At 38.9% G+C, this 16786-nt stretch overlaps 1 non-coding gene across 1 annotated transcript; it reads right to left on the bottom strand.

Annotated features, from left to right (window-relative positions):
• Positions 1–2113: 2113 nt before the first annotated feature.
• LOC121174077 (small nucleolar RNA R71) lies at positions 2114–2220 on the bottom strand. The gene has a single exon (XR_005889826.1). It is a non-coding gene; the product is annotated as a small nucleolar RNA R71 (small nucleolar RNA).
• Between the last annotated feature and the right edge of the window lie 14566 nt (positions 2221–16786).

Genomic DNA, 16786 nt, shown 5'->3' with positions numbered 1-16786 from the left:
TTCATTTACGTTTCTGTTCATTTACGTTTCTTTTCATTTACGTTCTTGTTCATTTACGTTTCTGTTTCATGTTTCATTTGCGTTTTCTGTTTGAATCCATGGAAGGCTAGATTTTCTGGTGTTGTTTCCTTTTGAGGACGAAGCCCAACTCTCTTTGAGGTTTCGTTTGTAATGTGGTTTCCTGGCAGTTTTCCCTTCACCAGTTATCCCAATTTCGTGAATATTAATCAGTGCACGCTTCGTGTTCGATTAATTGCCTCTGAGCCTAACTTGCGTTCATGCTTAATGGACGAAGGGCTAACTGGTGTATGTGGTGCCTAATCACGTATTGAAAACCCTAAGTTGATTTTCGCTTAGTAAATTGAAATAGGGTTGGATTAAGCGGTTGACTGTTAGGGACGAATTCTCCATAACCCAGGATAAGAGAGTGGCTTCTGAATCAGAGGAAACAACCCGTTTTTAATATTAGTAGTTTCGTATTCCATTTTATTTGTTCTGCTCTTTAATTACCAAACAACCAACCCCCCCCCCCCCCATCGTTACTGTTACTGCAAGTATATTATGAACATTTGGCCTGTCACTGCTCGTTGGGAAACGACCTAGGATCACTTCCTAGTTACTGCATTTTCATGTTTATTTGATTCGAGTACGGCCTCGATCAAATTTGGCGCCGTTGCCGGGGAGCAGTGTCCAAAGGTTCATAATAGCTAGCTAGTGTTGTGTGTTTAATCCTTTCGTGTTTTATGTTTAATTGTTAGTATTGTGTTAGTATGTGTGTTAGTGTTGTTTAGTGTCCTGGTATTTTGTTTAATGTGTGTTCTGTTTCAGTTTTCCCATTAAGCGTTTCCCCTGTTTCAGTCTTGGGTGTTTTGCTGTGAAGATTGTGCTTGAAAACAGAGTAGTAGTAGAAATCAGCTTGCGGAAAAACAGAGTAGTAGTAGAAATTAATTAGAGACGGATTTTAGCGACCACCCATGCTGAATTATTTGGGATTTTTTGTTTTAGTAGCTAGGGTTGTTATTTTTGGCTGAATTTTTTTGTGGTAACTTCTTTTAATCCATATTTTGTGGGAAAAATAGCTAGAGCCTTTAGTTTGGTCAGATTTGAAAGTTCCAAAAAACTAGCAAATTTTGTGTTTGTCAAAACTTCAAACGGCCATAACTTTTGCTCCGGTTATCAGAATCGCAATTATTATATATGCATTTGGGGTAGAAAAAAATTTCCTATGCCGTGGCAGCCGGCCATACATCATCCAAAAAAAGCGATTCTGTCAAAAGTTTTTTATTTTTCAAGTTTTATTCACTTATTTTTCTTAACCTACCAATTTTAGCTTTCATAGTTAGACTTTGAATTTTTGTCTGAAATTTTTTGTGCTATCTTCTCATCATTTTATAAGGTTGCTCACAAAACTTCAAGTCATTTGGATATCATTTGAGGGTAGCTGTAGTTCAAACCTACACCTTTATTTACATGACAAGGCAACTAGTTGTGTGCATGCTGAATGTAGTGTATGACTAGAGGCAATCCATCTGACTTACAACCCTTTGATCCTGAGATAGATAGGACATTTCATAGATTAGTTAGGCATCATTTTATACCTTTTGATCATTCTGAGCATTCCATAACTGGTGAATCTGTGCATTCTGTTATTGGTGATTTTGAACATCCTGATCTTGAGCATTATAATTTTGAGCATTCTGATTCTGAGCATTCTGATTTTGCACATTCTGAGAACATGGCACAACCTCCACCTCGTGAGAGGACTCTAAGGGAAATGGCTGCACCTGATTTCACCTATGAAAGCTTATGCATCCAATACCCTGATGAGGATGTCCCATATGTTCTTAAAACTGGACTGATTCATTTGCTTCCAAAGTTTCATGGCCTTGCAGGTGAAGACCCGCACAAACATTTGAAAGAATTTCACATTGTCTGCTCCACCATGAAACCCCCAGATGTCCAAGAGGATCACATATTTCTGAAGGCTTTTCCTCATTCATTAGAAGGAGTGGCAAAGGACTGGCTGTATTACCTTGCTCCAAGGTCCATCACGAGCTGGGATGACCTTAAGAGAGTATTCTTAGAAAAAATTTTCCCTGCTTCCAGGACCACAACCATCAGGAAGGATATCTCAGGTATTAGACAACTCAGTGGAGAGAGCCTGTATGAGTACTGGGAGAGATTTAAGAAACTATGTGCCAGTTGCCCCCACCATCAGATTTCAGAATAGCTTCTTCTCCAATATTTTTATGAAGGACTCAGTAATATGGAGAGAAGTATGATAGATGATGCCAGTGGTGGAGCCCTTGGAGACATGACCCCTGCTGAAGCCAGAAATTTAATTGAGAAGATGGCCTCCAACTCCCAACAGTTTAGCGCCAGAAATGATGCCATAGTCATTAGAGGAGTGCATGAGGTAGCTACAAACCCATCTGCATCATCAGAAACTAAGAAGCTTGAAGGCAAACTGGATGTGTTGGTCAACTTGGTAACCCAGCTGGCCTTGAATCAGAAATCTGTACCTGTCGCAAGGGTTTGTGGTTTGTGCTCCTCTGCTGACCACCATACAGACCTTTGCCCTTCCATGCAGCAACCTGGAGCAATTGAGCAACCTGAAGCTTATGTTGCAAATATTTACAATAGACCTCCTCAACCTCAGCAGCAAAATCAACCACAGCAGAGCAATTATGACCTTTCCAGCAACAGATACAACCCTGGATGGAGGAATCACCCTAACCTCAGATGGTCCAGCCCTCAGCAACAACAACAGCAGCCTGCTCCTTCCTTCCAAAATGCTGTTGGCCCAAGCAGACCATACATTCCTCCACCAATCCAACAACAGCAACAACCCCAGAAACAGCCAACAGTTGAGGCCCCTCCACAACCTTCCCTCGAAGAACTTGTGAGGCAAATGACTATGCAGAACATGCAGTTTCAGCAAGAGACCAGAGCCTCCATTCAGAGCTTAACCAATCAGATGGGACAATTAGCTACCCAATTGAATCAACAATAGTCCTAGAATTCTGACAAGCTGCCTTCTCAAGCTGTCCAAAATCCCAAAAATGTCAGTGCCATTTCATTGAGGTCAGGAAAGCAGTGTCAAGGACCTCAACCCGTAGCACCTTCCTCATCTGCAAATGAACCTGCCAAACTTCACTCTATTCCAGAAAAAGGTGATGACAAAAATCTACCTAACAATTTCTGTGCAGGTGAATCTTCTTCCACAGGTAATTCTGATTTGCAGAAGCAGCACATTCCCCCTCTTCCATTCCCTCCAAGAGCAGTTTCCAACAAAAAAATGGAAGAGGCAGAGAAAGAGATCTTGGAAACGTTTAGAAAAGTAGAGGTAAACATACCTCTGTTGGATGCAATAAAGCAAATTCCAAGATATGCCAAATTCTTGAAGGAGCTGTGCACTAATAAGCGGAAGCTTAAAGGAAGTGAATGCATTAGCATGGGCAGAAATGTCTCCGCATTGATTAGTAAATCTGTTCCTCAAATTCCTGAAAAATGCAAAGATCCAGGTACATTCAGCATACCTTGTATTATAGGGAATAGTAAGTTTGACAATGCCATGCTAGATTTAGGAGCCTCTGTTAGTGTTATGCCTCTGTCGATTTTTAATTCTCTATCTCTAGGTCCCTTGCAGTCAACTGATGTGGTAATTCATTTAGCTAATAGAAGTGTTGCCTATCCTGTTGGTTTCATAGAAGATGTCTTAGTTAGAGTTGGTGAACTGATTTTCCCTGTTGATTTTTATATCTTGAATATGGAAGATGGATTTTCTCAAGGATCAGTTCCCATCATTCTAGGCAGACCCTTTATGAAAACTGCTAGAACTAAGATAGATGTTTATGCAGGCACACTGTCCATGGAGTTTGGTGATATAACTGTTCATTTTAATATTCTGGATGCTATGAAATACCCATCTGAAGATCTTTCTGTATTTCGTGCTGAAATAATTGACCATGTTGTTGATGAATACATGATTGATCTTTATTCTAATCTGCATGCCTCTCACTCTTCATGCATTGAGTCTGAAATTGTATTTGATCATATGTCTGAATTTGATGCTGAGAGTGAATCTGAAAGTGATATTGATTGCATGCCTGGTGGTGGTGTTTTACCTCTTGAGATTGATTTTATAGAGTCAGATAGGACTAACCATGTTTCAGGAAGTACACATACCTCTGACTTTCTTTATGAGGTAAAGGCTGAGAAACCATCTCCTTCTACCACTGTCCAGCCGACCACACCAGAATTGAAGCCTCTGCCATCAAATTTAAAATACGCTTACTTGGATGATAGCAAGAGTTTTCCAGTGATTATATCTGCCTCCCTTGCTGATGAGCAAGAGGAGAAGTTGTTGTCAGTTCTCAAGAAGCATAAGAAGGCTATAGGCTGGACCCTGGCGGACATTCCTGGTATTAGCCCATCCACATGTATGCATCGAATAAATTTAGAGGATGGAGCTAAACCAGTAAGACAGCCACAGAGAAGACTCAACCCGGTGATTCTTGATGTAGTGAAGAAGGAGATAACCAAGCTTTTGCAAGCTGGGATCATTTATCCTATCTCCGACAGCCAATGGGTGAGTCGCGTCCAGGTAGTCCCGAAAAAGACTGGCCTCACAGTGATCAGAAATGAGAAGGAGGAGCTGATTCCTACTCGGGTGCAGAACAGTTGGAGAGTCTGCATTGACTATAGAAGGCTGAACCAGGTTACCAAAAAGGACCATTTTCCCCTGCCATTCATTGACCAGATGCTTGAACGCCTGGCAGGTAAATCCCACTACTGTTTCCTTGATGGTTTTTCTGGTTATATGCAAATTACTATTGCTCCTGAGGATCAGGAAAAGACCACATTCACCTGCCCCTTCGACACTTTTGCTTATAGGAGGATGCCTTTCGGCCTGTGCAATGCCCCTGGTACCTTCCAGCGGTGCATGATTAGTATTTTCAGTGATTTTTTAGAAAATTGCATAGAGGTGTTTATGGATGATTTCACTGTATATGGATCCTCTTTTGATGGTTGTTTGAATAGTTTGGAAAAAGTTTTGAATTGATGCATTGAAACTAACCTTGTTCTAAATTTTGAAAAATGTCATTTTATGGTTGAGCAAGGTATAGTTTTAGGCCACATTATTTCCAATAAGGGTATTGAAGTAGATCCTGCAAAAATTTCTGTTATTTCACAATTGCCTTACCCCTCTTGTGTGCGAGAGGTGCGATCTTTTCTTGGTCATGCAGGATTCTACAGGCGCTTTATAAGGGATTTTAGCAAAGTAGCCCTTCCACTGTCCAACTTGTTGCAAAAGGAGGTGGAGTTTGACTTTAATGACAAATGCAAAGAGGCTTTTGATTGCCTCAAAAGAGCGTTGACTACCACCCCCATCATCCAGGCACCCGATTGGACAGCCCCTTTTGAGCTTATGTGTCATGCATCAAATTATGCATTGGGGGCTGTCCTTGCTCAAAAAATTGATAAATTGCCCAGGGTGATATATTATGCTTCTAGGACTTTAGATGCTGCCCAAGCAAATTATACTACTATTGAGAAAGAGCTTCTAGCCATAGTTTTTGCTCTTGAAAAATTTCGATCTTATTTGCTTGGTACTCGCATTATTGTTTATACTGACCATGCAGCTCTAAAGTACTTGTTGAAGAAGGCTGATTCTAAGCCTAGGTTGATCCGATGGATGCTCTGGCTCCAAGAGTTTGACTTGGAGATCCGTGATAGGAGCGGAGCACAAAATCTAGTTGCTGATCATTTGAGTCGGATCGAACGTGTCTCTGATGCAGATTCACCTATTCGGGATGATTTCCCGGATGATCATTTGTATATATTGTATAGTATTTCTGACTCTCTTTCTACTCCCTGGTTTGCTAACATTGTCAATTATTTAGTTGCCTCTGTTTTTCCTCCCTTAGCATCTAAGGCCCAAAAAGATAAGATTAAAAGTGATGCTAAGCATTTTATTTGGGATGACCCCTACGTGTGGAAATTGTGCAGTGATCAGGTCATTAGACGGTGCATTCCAGATCATGAGACTGACTCAGTCCTGCAGTTCTGTCATTCTTCCACACCGGGAGGTCATCTGGGTGTTCAAAGGACAGCTCGCAAAGTGCTTGATTGTGGTTTTTATTGGCCCACCATCTTTAAAGATGCGTGGAAGATCTACAGCACTTGTGAGCAGTGTCAGAGAGCAGGAAATACACTGACATGGCGACAACAAATGCCTCAGCAACCTATGCTATTCGGTGAGGTGTTTGATGTCTGGGGTATAGATTTCATGGGTCCTTTTCCTGTCTCTTTTGGTTATGTTTATATTCTCCTTGCAGTTGATTATGTTTCAAAATGGGTGGAAGCCAAGCCCACTAGAACTAATGATGCTAAAGTTGTCGCAGACTTTGTCAGGTCTAATCTGTTTTGCAGGTTTGGAGTACCTAAAGCAATTGTTAGTGATCAAGGAACCCATTTTTGCAACAGGACAATGCATGCCCTGCTTAAAAAGTACGGGGTGGTACACAGGGTATCCACACCATACCACCCCCAGACTAATGGACAGGCAGAAATTTCTAATAGGGAAATCAAGAGAATTCTAGAGAAGATTGTGCAGCCAAGCAGGAAAGATTGGAGTACCAGGCTTGATGATGCTCTCTGGGCACATCGGACTGCCTACAAAGCACCCATAGGAATGTCTCCTTATCGGGTTGTCTTTGGAAAGGCATGTCATCTTCCAGTGGAAATTGAGCACAAAACATACTGGGCAGTGAAGACTTGCAACTTCTCTATGGATCAAGTTGGCGAGGAAAGGAAGTTGCAACTGAGTGAGTTAGATGAAATCCGCCTAGAAGCCTACGAGAATGCCAAGTTCTACAAAGAAAAGACCAAGAAGTTCCATGATAGCATGATAGTTAAAAAAGACTTCGTGGTTGGGCAAAAAGTGTTATTGTATAATTCTAGGCTTGGACTCATGAGTGGTAAGTTGAGGTCTAAGTGGATTGGTCCTTTTGTTGTTACTAATGTTTTTCCTTATGGTACAGTTGAGATCAAAAGCGACTCCACAAACAAGAGCTTCAAGGTCAACGGACATCGACTTAAGCCATTCCTCACGAACCCTTCTTTAGTGGACGTAGTGGTGGAAGAGACTTCCTTACTCCACCCTACTCTTCCTCCACCATGACTTAGGGAGTTTTTCTTTTCCTATCTCCTTCTTTGCTTTTATTACACTTGTCTGATTCTCTTTGATGATTTAATTGTTTTTAATCTTTTAATTGTGCTACATTGAGGACAATGTGTTGTTTAAGTATGGGGGGGAGTGTTCTTTGGTTTTGCTAGTTTTGTTGGTTTTGTTAATTTGTTAGTTGTGTTAATTTGTTAATGTTGTTAGTTTCGTCGGATTTTCAGTTTAATATTTTGGGTCAATTTCGTGTGCACGTACGACTTTGCATGTTTTTCTTTGAATTATAGGATATGTTCAAGAAATGGGTAATTGTTTTGAAAATAAAAGTTCTTGACATTTTGTGACTTGAAATCCTTGATTCTTCTCTACATGTCATGATAGTTTTGAAACTAAATTTGAAAGTGATGATTTTACCTTTGTGAGAATTTGAGCCATCCATCATTATAATCATTTGGTGTGTTTTGCCCCATTGATTGCTTGCACAATAGCCTTGGCTTGATTCTTGTTGATGCGTCCTAATTCACATGCATATTTGGAAATGATTAAGGCAATTTTGTTCTTATAAGCTTCTAGCCAAATGGACTTACCTTGAATTAATTCCTTTGATAGCCCTTTTGAGCCTTGTTTCCCTTTCCTTGTTTTGAAGCTCACTACAAGCCTTAAGTGAAAAACCATGATATTACCATATCCTTAAGGAATTTTGGAGCTTTGGAATTGTTTTGGGAATAAGTGTGGGGGGTTTTTGTTCATTGGACAACTTGTTTTGTTTGCTATGCTTCATGATGTATTTTGGGCCATACTTGATGTACATTGTATATTGGTTAAATGTTGGACATGCTGAATGAAATGTTGTTTCTCAAAGGCTAAAGAGTAAAAAAAAAAATCTAAAAAAAAAAATTCGAAAAAAGAAAAAGAAAAGCAATAAAGTTGAGTGAATAAGATCTTAAATGGCACAAGAATGATGAAACTCTTGGTTCTACTCTTCATGTTTAATTTTTATCTTTACTTCTTTTTATTTTCTTATTTTTTTCTTAATATGCACTTATTCCCCTTTGCTCCTCTATTCCTTTGGGATTTAGCCACTTATTCCATATTTCTCCATACCTTGTCCTTGGCCCCATTACAACCTTAAAAGACCTTTTGATCCTCATGTGCTTGTGTTTATGGGTTGATTGTCAATTTTAGAATCTTGCCAAGTTTATGTGGTGTTTGCTTTCATGGGTGCTTTGAGGGTAAATAGTAGCCTAGACACTTGAGAGATAGAGTGTATATCTTGTGAGGCTTTATCACTTTTCATTCTTGAGCTGATTAACTATTTTGCCATGATTGGGTTGCTTGGATGATTTTCATGAATGTCTTGACTTTTTGGATCTCCTTATGTTAGATGTTACCCATTCCTTTCATTCCTTGATGTTCATTGAGAAATATGTGAATGTTTTTGTTTGTCTCCCTTTGATATCCTTGGATTTTGTTCTTTGTTTCATTTTGCCCAGGAGTGCAAAAGGCTAAGTATGGGGGGTTTTGATGTGCCATCATTTTCTTCTATTTTCTAAACCCTTTTTGCACCATTTTAATTTTTGATTGGTCTTAATTGTCAATTAATTAGGCAGTTTTATTATTTGGGCTCATTTAGCTAATTTGATGTTTTTAATCTAATTTCAGGAATTAATGAAACATTGGGCTTAATCCGGATTTTGGTTGTGGACTTGAAGAGGGCAAATAAAGCAGCGCTTACCTTAGTTAATTTCTAATTAGGAAATTTCGCAATTTTATTTTAGGTTGTTCAGTGTTTATTTCGTTTTGGACCAGAGTATTGTAATAGGGCCCAGTGACTTTGAGTGACTCTTTTTAAATAGCTGCCTTGGGATTCGTGTAGGGCATTCTATTCTGCTAGGCTATTTTCATTATTCAGAGCTTTGGTTTTAGGTTTTCACGTTTTTCTGTTCCCTTGTTACAGTTTTCGTTCTTAATGCAAATTTCCGTTTTCTGCTTCTAATTACGAGTTCATTCTTGCTTCTTCTTCTACGTTCATTTACGTTTCTGTTCATTTACGTTTCTTTTCATTTACGTTCTTGTTCATTTACGTTTCTGCTTCATGTTTCATTTGCGTTTTCTGTTTGAATCCATGGAAGGCTAGATTTTGTGGTGTTGTTTCCTTTTGAGGACGAAGCCCAACTCTCTTTGAGGTTTCGTTTGTAATGTGGTTTCCTGGCAGTTTTCCCTTCACCAGTTATCCCAATTTCGTGAATATTAATCAGTGCACGCTTCGTGTTCGATTAATTGCCTCTGAGCCTAACTTGCGTTCATGCTTAATGGACGAAGGGCTAACTGGTGTATGTGGTGCCTAATCACGTATTGAAAACCCTAAGTTGATTTTCGCTTAGTAAATTGAAATAGGGTTGGATTAAGCGGTTGACTGTTAGGGACGAATTCTCCATAACCCAGGATAAGAGAGTGGCTTCTGAATCAGAGGAAACAACCCGTTTTTAATATTAGTAGTTTCGTATTCCATTTTATTTGTTCTGCTCTTTAATTACCAAACAACCAAACCCCCCCCCCATCGTTACTGTTACTGCAAGTATATTATGAACATTTGGCTTGTCACTGCTCGTTGGGAAACGACCTAGGATCACTTCCTAGTTACTGCATTTTCATGTTTATTTGATTCGGGTACGGCCTCGATCAAATTCCTATTTACCTTGCTTAGGTTTTAAGAGGGCACATTGGTTTAGGACAATTTCACCCCAAATTTGGGGGAGTCTGTTTGATGGTTAATGTTTAAAGGTAAGAAACAACAACACACACAACAAATAAATAAATACAAAAAAAAAGAAAAGAGTTCAAATAAGTGAGTGTGTTGTTAGAACAAGTCAAGTGAAAGGCTAATGAGCAAGCTGAGTATATTAAAAAGACTAATTGGTTAAGTCTAGGATTTGTGCTCTCTTAGAATTTAAGCCTTTGATTCCTAGAAAAACTAATATTTTTGTAGCCCAGCCTCATTACAAGCCAATAAAAGTCCTTCTGATTCAATTTATGCATTTCTGACTTTATGACATGAGATGAAGTTCAAAGATTGGACCTCTTGCTAGTCGTTATTGATAAAAAGCTTAAACACTTATGCTTGAGTGAAACAGAAACTGTTTGATTTCGGCTAAGCATCTTTCCATGACACTTGTCTCCTACCTAGCTTTATTTAGTTGTGTTGCTTGCTAACATGTTCTTTTCTATGAAAAACTGCATGCCTTGTGAAAAGCAATTGATAAAGGCATTTTTGTTTCATTTGTTATCATGCAACTGATATTTTGGGAGTTACACACATTGGTACATAATCATTGCATGTTTTGTCACTTGGGGACCAGTGAGCTATTCTTTATTTGCTTGAGGACAAACAAAACTGTAAATTTACAGTTCTTTTGTGTAACTTTTGTGAGGGTATGTTAGTCGGTTAATATGACTAACTTTTGTGTAAAAAAGCTGTGTAAATTGTATTCGACTCCTTTCATTTACAGTTCTTTTTTTAGTATTGTAAGTACTTTTTGGTAAATTTAGGTAATAAGTACTTAGTGTCCCACTTTTGTGTATTTAATAACCTTTCCATTTCAATTTCAGGTAAAATAAGCAAGTTTGGTGAAATTTGATTTTTGCAGTTCGCTAAGCCATCCTCCTCTGGCTGAGCGCATAATTCTCTGGGCGCAACATGATTGGCTGAGCGCATAGAAGAACCTGGAAGAAGATGACCTGTACAGGTGTGCTGAGCGAGAGTCAAACTTGCTAAGTTCACCACTTGCACCTCCAGGCTGAGCGAAGAAGAGGCGTGCTAAGCCAAATGTCACTTAATTTGGGTAAGCGAACCAGAATGTGGCTGAGCGAACGACAAAAAATCAGCAACACTATTTAAAGCCTGAAATCAGAAATGGAAGGGAGTTCTCAATTTTTGGCGTTTTCTCTATTCTTGGAAGCATTCATCTAAGTGGCTGAGTGGCAGAGAGAACTTCTGGTGTGAAGATCCTGAGGGACAGCAGCGATTGAAGAGGAAGTTATCATGCAGAGTATTGGATGAGAATTTGAGTGATTGTGAGGTTTCTACAGGTGAAGGAGACATCCTCACCAATTGTACTTCCCAATCTTTCATTTTCTCTTTTTTCATCTTTGTAAGAGAAGCTTCCCAGCTATGGAGGGCTAAATCCTTAGTTGGTTCTTCCTATGGGGTACTTGATGTAAATACTCTTATATCTATCTAATGATGTTGCATGTGTTCTCTGTGCTATTAGTACTTCATTTTAGTATGCTTTTGCCTTGATCTCATAGATTCATGCTTAGTTAGGGTCATTCAACATTAGGAAATGGTTTGATCCTTAGAACTTGATAGGACGGGGCTAGTTTATTGTATTTTCACGAGGGATCGGGGTACGGTAACCTAGTTGTTGGTATGTATGTCTTAATGCAGTTCTGGTCAAGTTTAGTCCTACAAGAGGGATCTGAGGATGATGCTTGATTAGGATTAGGCTAAACATGCACGAGACATCGGGGTTTAGCAGTCCAGGAGACAACATAGAACACAGGAACGTTGTTAGGTAGAGAACATCTTTAGCAGCATCAGTCGCCCAGTAGGAAGACCAACACGTTGACCATCTGCTTTCGCACCCACCACTACTCACCTTTTTATTTACCTTTGATTAGTTAGTTTACACACGTGTCCATACTACACACAAACCTTTTACAACAAGACGCTTATTTACTAAACCACAGTTTTACCAAGTAAAACAAGTTCCCCAAGAGTTCGATACTCAGTTCTTACCATTTTATACAACTTGCGTGATCCGGTACACTTGCCGGTCGTCGAACAGGGTTCTGCGTAAAAAGAGAGAAAGTGCAGCTTTTTATAGGCAGGGACAAGCTGTAATCGACAGCCTCTGGTAATCGATTACAGGCTTATCCTGTAACTAACCAGGCTTTCTGGTCATCGATTACAGTCTTGTGTAATCGATTACAGTCTGCTGCTCTATGGTAATCGATTACAGGGAGTGGTAATTGATTACCAGACCCTAAGACATAGCTTTTTCTATAAAAAATAACTATTCTTTACTCATAAAACCTACACACTCATTGTAACTATTATCAACAACAATCAAAGATAAAAAAATAGACATTGAAAAACAAGCATCATAAAGTTAACCACATTCATCAAGCACAATCAAAAGTGCTAAAACAATCATCAACAACAATTAATCAACAATAATCATCAAAGCACAAACAAAGAATGGAATATTTATCAATCAATCAAAATATTGCAGAGACTTGATTCACAGATTCTCCAAAAGAAAGGAATTATTATTAGTGAATTTCAACTATGGTTCAGGCCACTAATCCAAGATCAAATCCAAGATTCTCCACTAAGTGTGCTTAGGTGTCATAAGGCATGTAAAGCATGAAGGACATACACAAAGTGTGACTATATGATGTGGCAATGGGGTGTAGCTGTAGAAGCAAGGCTTCAAGAAGATGTTTTGATGATGCTAAAGGAACACACTTCTCAAGTTTTATTCAATCCAAGAAATCCAAGATATATGATCAAGCAAACCTCTAGAATCTTCCAAGTTGAAACATCAAAAGGTTTGGCCAAAGGATTTGATTTAAATTGTTTTTAAACGCTTTTAAATGTTTTAATATGTTTTAGAAAGTATGTAATCGATTACACATGGCTTGTAATCGATTACCAGTGATTTGGAACGTTTTAAAACAGCCCTATGAAATTTGAATTTAAATTTCAAAGTTGAAAGTTGGAAGTTGGAAGTGGAAGTTATTGGAAGTTGAAAGTTGAAAATGGAAGTTGGAAGTGGAAGTTACTGGAAGTTGAAGTTGGAAGTGAAAGTTATTGGAAGTTGAAAGTTGAAAATGGAAGTTGGAAGTGGAAGTTACTGGAAGTGGAAGTTGTGTAATCGATTACCAGTATTTAAAAATTCAAATTTCAAATGTGAAGAGACATAACTCTTTAGAAGTAACTGTGTAATCGATTACACCATTATAGTAATCAATTACCATTAAGGATTTTCGAAAATAATTCCCAGCAGTCACATCTTTTCATTTAAATTTTGAATGACCATCAAAGGCCTATATATATGTGACTTGGGCATGAAATTCTCTCAGAGTTTTCCCTGTTCTCAAAAGGCATAATCCTCTCAAACAAAAATAACTTATCATCCAACATTCCTTGGCCAAACACTTGTGTTATTCAATAAGGAATTGAGTGCTTCATTGTAAACATCGATCTCTTTCAAGAGAGATCATCTTCTTCTTCTTCTTTTTCTAATCAAAGGGCTAAGAGACTGAGAGTCTCTTGTTGTAAATCATTTGAACACAAAGGAAGGGTTGTCCTTGTGTGTTTCAGAAAGTGTAAAGGATTTGAGAGATAGTGGAACTCCCAAGCGGGTTTCTTGGGGACTGGACGTAGGCAACGGACTTTGCTGAACCACTATAAAAACTGTGTTTGCACTTTCTCTTCCCTTAAACTCTTTTATTTATTGTTGCTTAACATTTACATTCAAATTGTTTAATTTGAATCATCATTTAGAAATTCATCTTTAAGGGAACTTGGAACTTGCATTAAAATCAAAGTAGAATTTTTAATTGGGGAAATAGTTTGTAATATCTTAATTCAACCCCCTCCCCCCCCTCTTAAGATATCTGAGACCACTTGTTTAACAGTAGCAAGCAAATGTTCACCTCCCCCTTAGGCTGGTCCAAAATTTAATTGGATTTGGCTTCTCCCAATTCAATTAAATTTATCTCCCAACACACATCAAATAGTGCACTTAATGCATGTGAAATTACAAAATTATCCCTAATACAAAAACTACTTTAGGTGCCCTAAAATACAAAGGCAGCAAAATCCTACATTACTAGTGTACCCTAAATTTGTGGGGTACCCTCCCTACACTATGGAACCCTAAATACAAGGCCCAAAAAATAATGAAACCCTAATCTAATATGTACAAAGATAAGTGGGCTCGTACTTAGCCCATGAGCCCAAAACCTACCCTAAGGCTCATGAGAACCCTAGGGCCTTTTCCTGCATCTCTGGCCCAATCTTCCTGGAGTCTCCTAGCCATGGCTCTGGTGATGGGTCCCCTCCTTGGGAGGATTGCATCGTCCCCTCCCTCTGGAAGAGGATTTGTCTTGAAATCTGCAAACCCCTCATCATCTGAATCAACTACACTTGCAAAAGGAACCAAATCAGTAATGTTAAAGGTGTTGCTAACTCTATACTCCTTTGGGAGGTCTAGCCTATAAGCATTGTTATTGATCCTCTCCAAGATATGAAAAGGGCCATCACCTCTTGGGCTAGGTTTGGACTTTCTCTTAGTAGGAAATCTATCCTTCCTAAGATGGAGCCAAATCCAATCGCCTTCATTAAGCACCAACTTCTTCCTCCCTCTATTGCCTTTAGTTGCATACACCTTTATTTGGTTCTCTATTTGGTTCTTAACCCTCTCATGTAATTTCTTCACAAACTCTGACCTAGATACACCTTCTTTATGCATAAAAGAAGTGTCAAGTGGAAGGGGAATTAGGTCCAAAGGTGTGAGAGGATTGAACCCATAGACAACTACAAAAGGTGACTGCCTGGTACTTCTATGGACCCCCTGGTTATAGGAAAACTCCATATAAGGAAGGTACTCATCCCAAGACTTGTTGTCATACCCTAATTTCGTCCGGGGACCATTGTTTGTCGGCATGCGACCTTCGTTTGACCACCTCAAAATGTTTAACACCCATCGTTGTAGAATCCGTAAAGTTCCGAGATGTTTCAAGAAGAAATCAGTCAAAAACACGAAACGGGAGTGTATTTAGCAAAGTGGGGTGTGTGTAAATAAATTTTTACACTCTATTTTCATCTGAGGACCATTGTTGATCACTTCGGAAGGCTTAACACTCATCGCAGTTGAATCCGTATAGTTTCGTGAGATTTTGGAAAGAAAACGACCAAAAACACAAAAATGGAGGGTGAACTTATCAAGATAGGGGTGTAAATAGCAATTGAATCTAGGCCCTTCCAAAACATTTTGGAAGTTGGGTTGCTTAAGGAGGAAGCAACTGGGCGGCAAACTCCTCCACGTTGTTGAAAAATGGTTTCCGGGGCTTCCGTGGCTTCCGTAATGCTTCCGTAAAATTTCCGAAAACCTTGGGTAAACATGTTTCACTTAACATTGGTGAAAGGGAAGAGAAAAAAAGATGAAAATCAAATCTCAAACACTTCCGTAAGGCTTTCGTAACTTTTCCGTAAAGTACAAAAAGGGGGGTGAACTTAGTAATTGGGATGCGCTTAGAAATCTTTCTCAGGAAGCGTCTGGGTAGCAAGCACCTCCCTTTTTCCCTATAAATAGGCGAGGAGGGATGTTTCAAAAATGTTCATGACCCCTAAGCTATGCATTTTGGCTATTTTGGATAAAAAACACATTTCCGCGAAGAAAAATCGAGTCAAAGTGCTTCTGTAACGCTTCCAAGACATTTCCATAAGCTATTCTGTGGAAATTCTTCAATGTTCTTCACCGTTCTTCGTTCATTCTTCGTCGTTCTTCGTTCATTCTTCGTCGTTCTTCGGTCTTCAACCGGTAAGTTCTCGAAATCGAATCTTTCAATTCATTCTATGCCCCCTTAGTGGTCCCTACTTGTTTTGTGTACTTTCACTTTCATTTCGCTTACTTTCAATTTTCTTTTCTTCCGTTTTTAACGTGCTTTAACCGTTTATTTAAGCCGTTATCTCGCCTAATAAATGATAAAATGAATTTCAACCGATCATTTGTGTTGTAATGTCGTTTCATCACTGTTAAAGCAAAATCTAACCGATCATTCACGCTGTAACCTCAGTTAAACCAAAAAAAGGTAAAATAATAATAAAATAATCAAAATATCTTTGAATAAAATAATCAAAAAAATCAATCGGACGTTTTTCTTTGGAAGTTTCCTTGAATGAATTGACTAATAACCAAAGTGAAACTAAGGCTAAAATCAACTCACAAATCAAGCTTTGTCCGCAAAAATCACTAAAAACCGTTTTAAGGTCCAACGCCTTAAACGATCCTCTTTGCTTTTATTGGTTAACATGGACCGTTCAAAAGCATAAAATCAACATGTAACTTTACCACTTTTGCAAGAACTACATAGGTCTGATTTCCTCATCGCAATTGAGGATACGTAGGAGCAAAAACCCCACTTTTGTCGACCACCCCAAGAGATCGTTAATGGTCCAATGCCTTAACGTTTCTCTCCTTTCAAAAGAATCAAAAGATCGTTTAATGGTCCAATGCCTTGAACGAATTTTGTGTGGTTAAAATCGATCTTGCGGAAAAAGATCAAAACAACTTAACCAACGTTTAGTTCTAAAAGAACTACGTAGGTCTGATTTCCATTGAGGATACGTAGGAGCAAGGTAAACACCCTTGTCGACTACAAAAAGATAAAAAATACAAAAGGCATACAAAGACATAAAAATGTAAAAAAGGGAAAATAAAACAAATCAAAGACATGATATTGCACACTTGGTTAAAGGTTATCGTCCCTTGTGACGGACGCATGAGGTGCTAACACCTTCCTCATGCG

Source organism: Glycine max, chromosome 18 (assembly GCF_000004515.6).
Source record: "Glycine max cultivar Williams 82 chromosome 18, Glycine_max_v4.0, whole genome shotgun sequence".
In the NCBI taxonomy this organism is placed as follows: domain Eukaryota; kingdom Viridiplantae; phylum Streptophyta; class Magnoliopsida; order Fabales; family Fabaceae; genus Glycine; species Glycine max.
Note: the sequence above shows the minus strand (reverse complement) of the source record. Positions and strands in the feature narration are given on the sequence as shown.